General features: G+C 40.7%; 1 protein-coding gene across 4 annotated transcripts in view; it reads right to left on the bottom strand.

Annotated features, from left to right (window-relative positions):
- The window catches only part of AKT3 (AKT serine/threonine kinase 3), a 392,845-nt gene extending 387,097 nt beyond the window's left edge, over positions 1-5,748 (bottom strand). For all 4 annotated transcript variants that reach the window (XM_036863102.1, XM_036863094.1, XM_036863086.1 and 1 more), the window contains exon 1: positions 5,692-5,748. The gene's annotated coding sequence lies outside the window, so the exon portion shown is untranslated. The remainder of the gene's footprint in view (positions 1-5,691) is intronic.
- Positions 5,749-15,565: the final 9,817 nt, after the last annotated feature.

The raw sequence follows: 15,565 nt of genomic DNA on the forward strand, positions 1-15,565 counted from the left end.
TTTCACACACATTTTCTCATTTAACTCTAAAACAAATTTGTGCAGTAGCTATCACATCTACAATTTTGAACCTAAGAAGACCATAACCAATCAATAACGATGACATTATTTCCTCACAGTTACCATAACAAGTTAGTGACAAGTAACTTCTTCCATCAGTTTGTTGTGCTTTCTACAAAATAACACAATATGAGCTCTCAAAAACATGTACAACATTTGTGAATAGTTCTGAAGTTTTTTCTGTAACAAATTATATTTCAGAAGTCCAGTAAAGCATGTTTTCAAATAAATTAAAAATTAAATAAAACTACTGCATCACAAACGAAATTATAATAGAAGACTAAAAGTAGGTTGACGTAAAGTTAAAAAGCACCCCCAGCAATTCTATTTTATAAAGAGCAAAATTCATAGGTTAATAATTTCCTGTATGTTAATTTCTAAGTTAAAAGCCATGATACAAATCTATAATACAGCCTTCTATAAACTACTATACATTTGGCTATAATTAATACTATGTAGAATATACTTGCTCTGCACCCACATTTTTTATATACTTTAGATACGCTAGCCAAACTAAAGTTATGAAGAACTGATATCCAAATACAATAGAAAGTTGCTACTTTGAAAAACAAATGATGGTCAAGGGTAACCATGGTGTAATTCTATGATATTTACTGATTTTAAGAAATAGGTAAAACTAATATGTGCCATAATAAATGCATAAGGCTAATGAAACTTTTAAAAGGATTTGAGGGAAAGGAAAAATAGTGGAGTGGAAGGGAAATTCAAGGTAACCTGATCTCCACTTCAAATAACTCTAAGCCAGTCTGTCCTTTTAAGAGTTGTTATCCTGCTAAAAACATATCATATAGGGAAGTGAACCATACAAACTATATACTTTGGATACCTTTCCTCTCTTCAGACTACAATACACTTTATGGATTTTCTTTAAACTCTTTCTATATAGATATCTTCACTGTTTCACACTACAGGAAAATACCTGAATAAGCAAAGGCAAGATTTCTAACTTTCACACAAAATACCAGTTATTCTAAATTGCCAATTCTTAAAAATCAGCTTTATAAACTTTGAAATATGTATACAAAACCATAAAGCATTTTCCCCCTCTTCCCTACCCCTGTTTAGGGCATTTGCATGCCATTTCAACCAACACATCCATTATTAATCGAGTAAAAAAAAGCCACTCGTGCTGGGTGATATATTTAATATTCTAATTTGAAACAACTATGAAAATGCTTATTGGATTCCTCTGGCTCACCTAAACCATTGAACAAGCTACTGACAAATTCACCCCTACATTTCTCACGTAAAATGTGGCTTGTCTCTATTTGAAAGCACTTATGTAACAACACACGGACAGGTTGAGGGTTGCTACTAAAACAATCTTAGTTGCACAGTTGGCCACATTTTTCCAATACACCTGTAAAATCCTTCTAAAATCTGACTCGGGGACCTCCCTGATTATAAAACAAAAAGAATCCACACGCACAAAAATGCCATTAATCAGCCTGACAGATTTTACTCCTGATTAAACTGAAAGTTAACCAGTAGGTATGGAATCCTGTAACAAAGTTCATTACAATGGTGCGTTAGAAAGAGCACAGGACAGGACAAGAAACTTGGGTCCCTATTCCCAAAACTCTGCCCAGCCCAGAGTAATGCTGTATAAGGTCCTTTAATTCTCTGTGCCTCAGTTTCCTTAGCCATAAAAATAAAAGTATAGCATTAAATGAACTCTAAATAGCTCTTATTTATGATTCTTCAAGTTTAAAGCTACTGAGTATCTATTTCACTTATAGATGGCATCTTAGGTGATAGTATCCTGATTATACACGGTTCCTGTCCTCAAAAGGTTAATATATAGTTGAGAAGATAAAACATTCAAACATCAATTCCACTCAGACAAAATTTGGACTAAATTCCACTACTGGCAAAAATACCATCTTCCTCCCCCTCTCATCCCCTAGACTCCCAAATATAGTCAGAGGCTTTTTCAATTAACATAGAGAAAAAAAATTCTCATTTGAAAATCTCCCAGTGATTTCTTCCAATAATTTTTTTTTACTTTTCCCTCTGAATATTAGCAAAATATACCCATTTAAAAGTGTGAAATATCTGTAATTGGTGACAAATAAATATAAACAGAGTATTGAAAAGAACTGAAAAACAAATCTACAGGTCAAGAAGCATACACTAATTTACCTATCGACTACTATTTGAAGATTTCCTGGCAAAGGAAATGCTTACATCTAACATGTTCAAAGACTATGGTGCTACAATAAAACATGTAAACATCTGTGGCATTTAATTCAGCATTTGAAAGAAATGAAATGAAAAAAAAAGTTACGGATCAGTCAATATGTTTTTTTACTATATTATCTTGATTTCTATGGAAATTTTAGTGTACAAGTTTATTGAAATTTAGCATTGTCATTGTGAATTCTAATAATAGGTACAAACAGGTTAGGACAAACACTGAAAGAAAAAGTGTTTCAAAATTAATAAAGTTAAAATGAAACAAATTTTTACAATACCAGAAAAAGTATTTTCTCCTGTGAAAATCACTTTCAAAAGTGTAACAGGCTATTGTGAAGATTAAATGCATTTACACATGTTAAGCACATATAACAGTACCTGGCACATGCAAGCACTCATCAGGCACTGGCTAGCGTTAACTCTAAATTGAATGTAGCGCTATCATACATAAAAGACCATGATAAAACATGTAAGTTAACATCAGGTGATTCAGATGATTCAGGCAACTACAGAAAAGTACATGGTGTATGAAACGAACATTTAGAATTCTGATGCGCACTCTGAAACCTGGAGTAAAAAACAAATTTTTAATAACTTAAATAATCTAACACAAATCTACGAAAATTAATCATGTGCATTAATTTACATTAACTTAAAAATAAAAATGCAAGTCAAATTACATGACTGATTTGGTCAAAATGAAATGGTTTCTTTTTCTGTCTTGCATCTTATGTTAGTCATATATTCTTATGTTAAATATTTTTTAGTGCTTGAAACTTAATCACACTATAAAGACTAGATCCTATCAAATCATGCTAAAAATCCAATTAACACATCATTAACAATTGCCTTATCTTCCCAAGGGTGAATTACAGTACTAAAAGATATAACAACAAAAGAAAGTATAGCCATCTTTTCATAAAAATATGCAAAGTTTAAGTAAATTCCAAACTTCCACAAAATTAATTTGTAAAACCAGTTCCTCTTTTTAAAGAAAACTAAGTAGTTGAAAATTTCCATTGAATTTTTTGTAAGAATGTCTCATGTTTAAATAGAAAGCTAGAGTTTAAAAAACCTTAAATCCTTACTTTGCACAAGACTCTATGCTAAGTACATGTGTCCCATATGTTTAACGAAAACATGTTTAGATTTGCAGTGATTCTGAAAACAAATTCACTGTCTAATAGTAGTGATCTTCTGGATGAAATGTAAATAGTAAAAGTTTTTAATCAAATCAGTCCCTACCACACAGTTCACACTCTAATATTTGTTGAATGAATGAAATCTTACTGAAAATATTTTACAGCCATTTAAGTTACATAAACAAAAACATCCAAAGCAATATTCTGACATACAGAACTTAAACTTAGAGTCAAAGTAAAAATTAATTTTAAGTTGGAAAACAATTCACTAAAGTAATCATTACAGAAAGGCTAAAAGTAGGAGACAAAATGAATACAAATAATAGTTTCAAAAATTTTTTTGCAGAATTACTTTAGACATTATTTTTCAAACACTCTAAGAAAACATACTACATACTGCAAATACACAGTACAAACATAAAACTAAAACTTTATATTCACCTAACTTCCAATGTTGTCTCATTCGTGTGATATATGCACTTCCCTCACTTTAAAATTAAAAGCTCAAACCAATCAAAGATATTGGGGTAAACCCTAGTGAGAAAAACAAAAAACAGGTCTTCAGATACAATCTCACTGGTGAACTTTCAAAGTCAAGACTATGTATCAGCAAAAAAAAAAAAATCTACAGTCCTGACTTCTATCTTGCAAATAATTGTGCATCCTGTCATATACCTTAAAACTAGTAATACTAATAAGTAGATATTCCAATAAAAGATGTTTTCACGTTTTAGACAACCACCTCCTGTAATATTCCTATTCATTTACACATATTTCGCCATGACAAGTTCAGAAGACAGAGTTTCCTACACCGTCTTTAGGGAATTCTTCCTCCTTTGGCTTTTTCAACTATTTTCCAACAATGTATAACCTAATTTAGTGACTTTCCATCAAAAACAAAGCCCAGTAGTTGTCTAATGATTTACAGTCCACTAAAAGATATTACATGACCAAGCTTTACCAAAGATGGAACATATATCTAAATTGATGATTTGAGGCAGTTGCCAACGTATTAACTACAAAAAAAAGTCACTATTCCACATTCTTTAGCTTCATGATGAACTAAAAAAGTGTGAACATTTTATTGACACCAGTAATTAACATAGATACCTGGGTTTCACTGTTGAATTTCTACTTGGAAACGTTATCCATTACAAACTACTGGGCTTTCAACCAATTACCACACTGGTGAAACGTGTTGGTTTTATTTTCATAACATTATTTTGATGGAAGAAACGTGAGTATCCCAGCCTTGACTTAATGGGTAAACATTTCCTCTGCTTTCAGAAGATAAACAGTAAATACCGGTATTGAAAACAGGGCCCCAAAGAAATTCAATCTAGCCTAACTGTAGATTCCCGGGAAATCCCAAACAAGGGGTGACCCCGCCTAGGAGTCAGGGTGAACACAGCAACCAGCTCCGCTTCAACTTTGGGCTCGGAAGGGCCCCACTAGCATCATGGCTGATGCAGACCGATGCGCAGGAGAAGGAGGTGGACGAGGAAGAGGCTGGTTTGTTTACTTGCAGCCAGAGCCGCCGCCGCCGCCGCCGCCGCCAGCAGCGACAGCATCACTGGATCCGCCAAAGCCAGCATCTTCCGTACATTTCTATTCTTAGCACACAACTCCGGAGCGGATCAAAACCCCACTACTATTAAAAACACAGACAAGCACGTTCCCCACCTCCCACACACCCCCACCCCACCAGGGCCGTCTCTTCCTGTGCGCCGGCGGCGGGGGGGGGGGGAGTGGAGAACAAGACCCCGGGGAGCCGTCGCATCCCTGCCTTCCCCCACCCACGCGCACACAGCCCCCTCCCCCACCCAAACGCCCTGACACAGGCGCTCCCCGCGTTACATAACCCCGCCGCCACCCCAGGCCGAGCGGGCCCCCTCCCCTAGCCGCCGGCCGGCGAGGAGGGTGAGCGGGCTGGATCGAGAGTGGCGCAGAGACCAGAGGCGCCGGGCCCGGGCGGCCCAGACCCGGACCGCATCGCTAGGCCAGGAACACCCTCCCCGGCCCCCGCGCACCGCCGCCTCAGCTTCCCTCAGCAAAGTGAGGGGTGCGGTCCGTCCGCGCCGGGCATCCCCGGCCTCCGCACCCGCATCCCAACCCCAGCCCCCGGCGACCCAGCCCCCGCCCACGCCCCCGGCGCGGTGACAAGCCGGACGCCCCCACCTCATTTACCCACCGCCACCCCCGCCCGAGGGGGGCCCGGAGGGAGAACAGGAGCGGCGGGGAGAGGGCGAGAGTGGGGGGCGGTGGCTGTTACCTGCAAAGGCGGCGGCGGCGGCCCCGCAGCTGCTCGGGCGGCGGCGGAGGATGGAGCCGGGGGGCGGGGGGAGGAGAGGGGGCGACTCGGGGGTCCCCCTCCCTCCTCCTCCCCTCCTGTCCTCCCCCCACCCCGCAGAGCCTCTGGCCCCCCTGGAGCCGGTGTGGCCGGCGGGAGGGCAGGCGGCGGGCTGCAGGGGAGGGAGGGAGGGAGCCGGCCGGGCCGCGGAGCTGGAGCGGGAGGAGGCGGCGGCGGCGGCGGCGGCAGCGGCGGCGGCGGCGGCGGCGGGAGGAGGGAGGCGGCGGGGGGAGGGGGCGGAGACTCTACGTGGGAATCGGATCTCGGCTACAAATTCAATTCATCACCAGAAAACTCCGCTCGGGCGGGGGCCGGGTCGCGCCGGCGAGGCGAGGCGGCGGCGGGTGGAGGCTCTGGGCCCTGGCGGCCTGGCGCGGGTCGGGGGTCTGCGGCCTCCTCTCGGGCCGCGCCCCGCTGGGGGGCCCGCCGCCGCCTCCCCGCCCCCTCCTCCCTATGGGGCCGCCGCTGATCAGCTCTCGCCACCGCCGCCGCCGCCGCAGGCTTGTTGTTGACTTTGAGGAAAACTCCTGACGTCAGGGGCTGGCGCACGGCGACTGGCGGGAGCTGCTTCCCCGCGTCCCCAGCCGGCCCGCCGCCTCTGCCCCCTCCCCGCGGGCCCCCGTCCGCGGGCTTCCCCGCGCCCCCAAGCCCGCGGCGGCCCGCGCCCCTTCTCCTCTCGCGAGAACACGCCCCCCCCTTCTCCCCAGCCGAAGCCGGGAGCGGGGCGTCGTTCCTGGGCGGGAAGTTGTGGGTTTTCCCCGCGCCCTCGTGGCGCGCTGCGGGCACCCGAGGCCCGGGAGGGGAGGCTCTTCTGCCTTCCGCGCGCAGCCGGGCCCGGGGCTTTTCCTCCCGCCCGCCGCAGCTCCAAGGAGGTCAGGCGGACGCGTGAGGGGCCCGGACCTGAGGCCCCAGAGATGGGCGGTGCCCTGGGGGGGCGCGCCCCGGAAAGCTTGGAGCCGGGCGGGAACCGACCCCACCCCTCTGCACCTCAGAGGTCAGTCCAGAGTCTGACACCTTTCCTGACTCCTAGGAGACCTTATCGTCCAGTCTAGAACACCTCTTTCGGAAGAGCCATCCCTGGGCTTCCTGTAAGCAATCACCACACATAGTGTACGGCTTGCAGTAGCATCGTAATTCAACCTTGAAATTTCACACTTTTTAGAGACAGTAGTTTTCATTGACTTTGGGGAAGCCATGATGTATTGCATTCACTACGAAGAAGATAGCATTTCTTTCTTTTGAAGTTCATGGCTTCTGAGGATATTTGCAATGGAAACACTTTTTTTTTTTTCTCAAAATGGCCAATTTTTTTTTTTTAACTCTACATCATACTCCATAAAGTTATAAAAGAAGTTCACTTTTTCTGACACCATGTATTGTTAATTCTGCAACACTTTGAAAAAACCGTATTATTTCGCCACGTGGCTCTAACCTTGATGGTGTACCTGTTATTTCTCCCAATGCAAGAGTCTTGTTAGCTTGTTAGTGCTTTTAGCTTCTTTCTGTAGAAGGAGTGATTCCTTCCGACGCGCACTTCCTACTCTTACCATGTCCTGACAACATTGGGATGGTAGTCATTCTTTTACACTATATCCCTAGTATTTATATAGGGAGTCGTATTTATACATCTATGTCCACATCTTTTATGAAATGCACATCTATTGGGATTGTGGACAGGAATATGAAACCTAATAAAAAAAAGAAAGCGCTTTTTAAGTCGATTTTCTCCATTTGTAAGGGAAGCACTTCTCTGACCGTTTCAGAACAAAATTTGCCATTTTAATATATACAATCCACCCGAGAGTAAAAGTCCTCAATTGCTGCTTTTCTCCTTCTTCCGTATTTCCCGGCGCGTCATGAACTGATTAATAAACATACACTGTATCCTAATTCTATTTAGTTTATCTATGTATAAAATATAATTTATTACCATAATTATCAGAGCTCTAACAGTCCCTATTGGCAAAGTGATTCCGTTACAGATTTCTTGCTTGGGAGTAACAAAAATGGGTCAGATTTTTATTCTATAATAACCCAACCCACTTTTTATTTTTAAGAAAATAGTCACTATGACACCAGCGCTAAAAAGAGTGTCTCAAAAGCTCTTTTAAATACTTAACTCTGAGAGTGGTGATATTCTGAATTACCAGATATCTTCTTATCAACTGCAATTTTCATTTGTTTCCAATTTTAACATCAACATATTTGTGAGAACCAAATTTGTCTTATGAGCCATACTGCCTCAAAATATTTCTCCATCTCATCAGATTGTATTAAATCTTAACTGAATTAAACCCTAAAAGTAAATATTGTATAAACTACAATGGATTATATACTCTGGGCTTCATGTATTTGAAAAGTTGTAAACTTTTATTTCTTCTGTGTTTTGTACTTCTACTCTAGTAGTTTCATCAATTTCTGTAATAAAAGCATATCAGCTTTTATTATACAATTATTTATTACAGAACTATTATTTACTTAAGTACCATTGTTCTTTCTCTTAGTCTGTGCCATCATGGATTTTGGAGAATCTGCCAATTGTGATAGGATGGTACTCCATACACAGTGTATGCTAGAGTTCTCCTCTTCGTTGTCGTCACTTTCCAATAATATGGGCAGCAGGAGCATGTTTATCCATGGGAATGTCCCTCCTAAATTTTGGAGACAAAGCCCTCATTCTTTATTACGCCAGAAATTCTTAAGGCTAGTATCTCTCAGTAGTAGTTACTTATGCAGCTTAAGAAAAGTATTCACTCTTCTTGACTACCAATGAGTAAATTAGATACTGAGAGCTATTTGTTAGTACTTCCACCATTTCTTGGGAGTAACTTAAACTAGAAGGCACATTTAGAATTTCAGGACATCAGGTAACAAAAATTAAGTTACTGCCTCTCTGCCTTTATAACAAGGGTATCTTGTCTCCAGTGTCTAGAACAGAACATGACACAAAGTATGCACAAAATGTGTTTGTTGGATAAATTAATGAATGAATGGGCAAATAACTCTGTGTCCTATATGCAGTTTATACTGTACTCTCCTCTTGGGATGGCTTATTGGAAAGATCATGAACACACTTTGGAGACTTGGAGATCTGAGTTCAAATCCTCCCTCTGCAGAATTTAGGTCTTAGGCAAGTTTCTTAACTTTTCTAAGCTTTAATTTCCTCATTTGTGCAACGATGGTTACAACTACTTCAACAGCTTATTATGAGAATTAAATGTGATGAAATATTAGATAGTATCTAAAACATAGTGAGTGATTAGCAAGCTAAAATTCCTTTACCATAAACATGAATATATTTGTTAACACTAGCTGGTACAACAAATAAATACAAAAATCTATCCTGGCATTTCTACAGAAGTGTATTTCTCATCCATGTAAAGTTCAGAATGGCAGACAAGTCTCCTCTAAGCATTTATAAGAATAAAGTTTCTTCCATGTTAGAGTTCTGACGTGTTCAACACATAATCACAACATCAAGCTGGCAGAAAGGGGCAAAACGTGGAGAATCACTCAAGGGAGGTTTTGTGCACATCACTTCCATTCCCGTTCCACTGGCTAGAACACTCCCAAGCCACCAAACTACAAGGCAACCCATGAAATGGCGTCTAGCCCAGGAAGAAAAAGAAATTAGTTTGATGAACAGCCAGCAGTCTCTGCCACAGTTGGTTTCTGAAATAACCATGCTAAGTCTATAGCTGTAATTAATAAATATTCTAGATGATTAATAGAGCAATTTCCAAAAGAACATAGTTTAAATCCAGGTATAAGTAGGAGAAGAGTAAGTTGCAATAGTTACCGATACTAATTGTCTTTTCTCTTTTTTACAGATATCTTTCTTAAGGTATAGGTCTGTATTAGTAACACATGAGAATACCTGAAGAACAGGTATGTCACTAATCTGATGCCATGTGCAAAGGGGATACTTAAAGCTCTCTGGAAACCTCCCTCTTGTTTTATATTGGCAGACTTTTTTTCCTGCTGTGTTACTAGGGAGTGAATGAAAATTTTTTCATTCGTATTGTCATATTCTCTCTTAGATGGCTAAGTCTGTTAGCAACTTAAGCAATCTCTGGACATTATATTTAGTATTTCAGAACACTTGGGTCACAGAAAGTTACCACAATTAAATAACTGCTCGTGGAAAATTAACCTAGAATTCATGTTCTGATTCCAAAGCAAAAAGCATGCATATTATTATTCGGACTGCGGGTGAATAGAGGTATGCAATAATACTAATACCTACATATTTTAATCCCAGAGCCTCATTTTAGGATATAATTTTAACTTCCTGAGGTGGTGTGCATTTCTAGCTGTTTCAGAACCTGCTCTGTGAGGACTGAACTTCTTAATACAACAGCTAGCAGTGAAATAATGACAGTAAATTTCTAACCCTCACCTAGGTAATTACCTCAACTCCTTCCTCAGTTATCTCATGTAAATACAGTTCTGTTCCAGAAAGTTTCCCCATCGATTTTAAAACACAACCTCTTCTACTAATGAAGAAGTAATAAAGTACTAAAATACTTTCTGAGTCACCTGGAAAGCTTCAAATCTACACCTGACTTTTTTTTAACCCACTACAAAGTCCTTCAACTGTTGAATTTGTAATATTTCATTAAATAATACTAGCTTGCTTTTTATGGTAAGAGGAAATTCAGTATCAGAATTTTTCTATTGACCTTTAGTTCCTAGATAGAACTATGGCCACTTTCAGTTGCAAACACTATCTCAGTCAGAAATTAGATTTTAACCAAAACACTGAATTTGATTTAGAATTCAAGCCTTCTTTAGGCTGAAAGCCTGTATGGGGAAAACAGGCAAACTCAGCTTCTCTATTTCTCCATCTCATTTTCCTCGTACCCCCACAAGTCAGTCTCTGGGTGAAGGACAAAACAGTTCTTATCTAGCTGGTACTGTTGTAATCCAGTTTTGCACTCTCTTGGCCTGACACACAGAACCCCCCATAGGATTTACAGGACCCAGTGCAAAACGGAAATGCTGGGTCCCTTGTTGCAAAATAATTAAGAATTTCAAGACAGCAAAGCAGAGGATTAAACCAAGTACAGGTCTCTGTGCACAGGTCTGCACAGGTCACTGGCCCATGAAGCTACTGATATGTGTTTAAGGTTGGCTCTCCAGGGTCTCTTTGGAGAGTTGCTTCTGGGCTTCTCTAATTGCAACCCCTACAATGTGGGTAATGCACCTTTTCTTTTAGCTGCCTACTCCTAATCACCACTCAGCTCCTGTTTCCTCCGCCCTGTTGTATTCTCCCTACTGGAGAGTCATTTCACCCTCTGGCAGAAGGTCTCCTAGGCAGGACTCAAGATGGCTCCAGCCAGCTCCTTCTCTCCCATGGGACTTCACCTGGTCCTTGGGAAATACTCACATATCCTTTGCCCTGTAGGCCATTCTCTCCCTCTTGATTCTGCCACAGAAACAGTTGGGCAACCTGCTTCCCAATTTCTACAGAATCCCCTCATTGCAGGGAACAAACACATCCCAAGCTCTCACATGATCCCACGGAAGCCCATGGAAGCCCCCTGGCATAAGCTGAAGAAGCATCCTACATGCCCTCCCCACTGGAGTTGGTGAGCTCAACTTTCCCCAGTAAAATCCCTACATAAATCTCCTCTGTCTCAACTATTTTATATTCTTAAAGTGAATAAGAGCATTTGAGTTACAGAATAGGCTTTGAATTATTTTCTTCATGATAGTTACCTAACTTGAAATTTCGTACTTTTTTGTATTAGGGGATTTCAGTTAAAACTTCATTTTTAAATTCCTATTAAAAAGCATATTCTCTCTGTGGTATAAATATTTTCTGTTTCTTATTTAGATGTGTGCTCACATGTATAAAAAAATTATTAGCTATTACCGAAAAATAATGTATTGAGGTTAATAGGTGTTCAAGGCACAAAATTAATTAAAATAGTATCTTCTCTACATATGCTTGTATTTCTGTTTGACAAATATGTGACAACAAATTGCCTTTTTCATACATTGTTATCCACATTAATGATATTAAATATTTAGATTCTTGCCTTTGGTTAATTTCTCAGAATTTTTTCTTAAAAAATTTGAACACTATGAAATTTTACGTCTAAAGAGCCTAAAAAATATAAATATGCCACAAAATCAAAAATAAAAATATAGAAGTACAATTTGTACTAAGAGTTGGTAACTTGGACCAAGGTTACATTGAGCCATGAAACCCCTGTATACTGGCATGAATCTCAAATCAGATGGATTTTTTTAACAGTGTAAGGCTGCCTTGATTTTCCTTTAATGTCTGTGATTACCAAAAATGAGTTGCCTTCCTTTGTTCTATATCAAAGTATAAAGGATTCAGAAAATGATCGGGCTTTGGTGTCTAGTTTAAACTCCTTAACTTTATCTTGCTCCATTCAAAGTGCTATTGTGAGCCTTGAGTGTACAAGTCAGAGAAGGACAATTTACTAAACACGTCACACATGCCTACAGAAGGTTCTCATTCTATTTCTTCTCTAACGAAAAGTTACTTCCTTCTAGATGCCTGCTTCTAAGTATCTGAATTTACATGACATCAGAGTTACAGGATACCTAGAACTCTTGCTAATGAGCAAAAGCTTCTTTAGATGATTCATAAAGGAAAACTTATAAAGAATGAAGAAAAAGGCAAAAGTCCCCAACTTTTGTTATTCTTTATGTACTTCCTCCTTAATGATGGGTTATCATAACCTCTTTTTCTGAAATCTCCAGTCAGGGTTTCATAAAACTTATTTGCATGTTTGCCTAGTCCTACTGTCTTCCCTGCTAAAACGTTTTACACCTCAGATCATACAGTTCACATTTTAACATTCATTTCAACTTAATTCCATAAACACTTGTTGACTCTCTATACAAAGGTCTAGAGAGAGATATGAATACAACCCAGTGCCTGCCTTCAAGATGTTCCATTCTATTAGGATACCAACATAAATAAGCAACAATACAAATAAGTGCAATAATAGAAACACATATAAAGGGATAAGAGAACACATCATGGAACAATTAACAGTGGGATGAGACAGACTAAGTCAGGTCAACCTAAAGAGAGAGAGGTTAATGACATTTTAGCTGAGCTTTAAAATGAGGTCAGGGAATTTCCTGGCGGTCCGGTGGTTAGGACTCTGTGCTTTTACTGCTGAGGGCCTGGGTTTGATCCCTGGTCAGGGAATTAGGATCCCCCAAGCCACACGGCCCAGCCAAAAAAAATGTTTTAAATAAATAAAATGAGGTCAGAAATTGATAAGGCAGGAGGAGACATTCCAGGCAGTGAAAGGAACACAAAGAAAAGCAAGAGAGTACCATCAGGACCTCCAGGAAAAGAAAATGGGTACAGGGAAGGTTTCAGTGTCATGAAGGCATTTGAGCTGGGCTTGAAGTATAATCATGAGAAAAAATAAGAGTCTATATTCATGTAAGAGCAGTGGAGAGGGAGAAGAAGGAAGAATCTCCTGAGTAACTTCTGATGTAGAATCATCAGGGCAGAGTGATTAGATGGTGGGCAGAGGGGTAGTGAAAAGAAGAAGAATGAAGAATGATGTCCAGAATTATGCCCTCCTTGCCCTGTGAGGAGGAATGTGCGTGTGTGTGTGTGTGTGTGTGTGCATGCACACTATGGTTGTTATTGCTTATTTTGGGGTGGAGGGTTGTCAAGAGGCAAGGTTATGAGGGAGAAAAGACAAAATGAGCCATTTTTGACATTAAAATTGATGTACACCTATGAGACTTTCAGGTAGATACAGTAATAAACACAGTAGTTAACATGATTGAGTGCTTACTCTGTGTCAAGCCCTGTGCTAAGCACTCTACAGGAATTAGCTGATTTAATGTCAGAGGCATCTGAGGATATGAAAATATGGAGGTCTGACGAAAAGACTTTGTCTGAAGGTATAGGTCTGCATCAGATAGTGGGGTAAATGACATCAGGCAGCAATGTGATGTAAAAACTGAACCTTGGTAAACACTAATACTTGAGGACAGAAGGAATGGAGAAAAAAAAATAGCCAAATGAGTAAGGAGAGAAACAGAAGTTATAAAAACCAAGGTAGAGAGAGTTTCAAAAAGGGGGGATGTATTTGCCAGTGGAAATGCTGCAGAGGAGTTCAAATAAAAGAGAAAATTTGATAAGTTCCTACTGAATTTTACCACTGGGGAGTAAATGGTTACTTTTACGGAAGTAGTTTCATGGTGTAATGGCGATGAGAGCTTCACTGAGTTAATGAGAAAATGGCCAATTGAGGAAGAGGGGATAGGGGAGTGATGGGAATAGTAACTAATATTTATTGAAACCTACTATGAGCTAAGTAAGTTCTGTTCTGGCATTTTGCTTAAGTGTGGCAGGACGCTATCTTGAAATATTAACCATTGTTTTCTGGTTTCTGACTCCCCTAGCTCTTCCTTGCCATCTAGAGAACTAGAAGATCATTGCCTCAGGAAAGAGATGGCAGAGCAGATTGATGAGGAAAGGCTTCCTTTCCTGGCTTTTTAGTTTCAGAAGTCTAGCCCTCAGGGCAAAATGGAAATAACTCTAGGGCTTAAAACAGCAGACTTGGGAGAATATGTGGTGCCAAGAGCAAGGCCTCACTCACTCGATACCACCACCACCACTGGAAAGCTCCTCAGGCTAGCAGGAGGAAGAGAATACGGGAGTAGACGGCTGGGTTTCTGGGGAAGGGGCAGCTTTACCCCCTGCCCCAGCCCAAGTGAGAAAATGAGTAAATAACTGGGTAACCTTCAAGATTCCAGAAAAAGAGAAAAGTTGTGTTTTGTTCCTTGTGAGAGCATGGATGGATGGAAGGACCAGAGGTTGACTCTTTCTTATGGTTAATGTAGGCATTCAGCCCCCACAGAACTTCCTGGGGCCCAGCATGACTTGGACAGCAACACAACAATTCCTGTGTGACCAGGATTTCTGAGATTTAGGCAGACATCTGAGATCCCCACGCTCAACTATGATGCAGGATTAGCACTGCAGTTCTAGCACATCAGCAAATGACACTGAAGGGACTAAGGGACAGCTCAGCAGCAAAGGGCAATTGAGATGACCGACATCTCAGAGGATGCCAGTGTGTACAACCAAGACCAATAACCCTTTCCCTTCTCATGAACTGATACTGTGTAAGCCATTCTCCCCACTGCCTTCGCTCCAGAACTTCATCACAACCCCAGGCAGAAAGGAAGTTTCTAACCACCCAGCCAAATGGAGACTCAATATTGAAACACTTGAATTCTGTTCAGTTCTAGAAACACTTGAATTTGGGAAATTAAATTCATGACCACCATATCTATTCTATGATATTCAATTCTTAACCATCATTACAACTTCATTAAATAGGAATTGCCATTCTCACATTACAAGTGATGAAATAGATTCAGAGAGATTAAGGAATTTTTCTAGGCTAGCAAGGGACAAAGCCAGGGCTCACACCAAGGTCTGTTTTACACCAAAGCCAGTGTTCTTTCTACCAGACCACTTTGTATTTTCAAAAAGTTTGACAGAGAAGAAGAATAGTAGCCAGAAGGGGACCCAGGGTGATGAGACTTTTTGTTTTTTTTTAAGAATGAGAGAAATTAGACAGTATAAATGGGGAAAGGAAAAAGAGCTAGTTGAGGGAAAGACATTGAAAATGAAGGAAAAGGGATTATTTATCAAGGAATGATTCTAAAGGATATGGGAGATGAATAAAGATAAAGGGATAAACCTTGAATGGAAGGTAGGTACTTCTCCAAGGTAAGAGTGAACGTGGAAAGGATTTACATAGAAAGAGTT

Source organism: Balaenoptera musculus, chromosome 1 (assembly GCF_009873245.2).
Source record: "Balaenoptera musculus isolate JJ_BM4_2016_0621 chromosome 1, mBalMus1.pri.v3, whole genome shotgun sequence".
In the NCBI taxonomy this organism is placed as follows: Eukaryota; Metazoa; Chordata; class Mammalia; order Artiodactyla; family Balaenopteridae; genus Balaenoptera; species Balaenoptera musculus.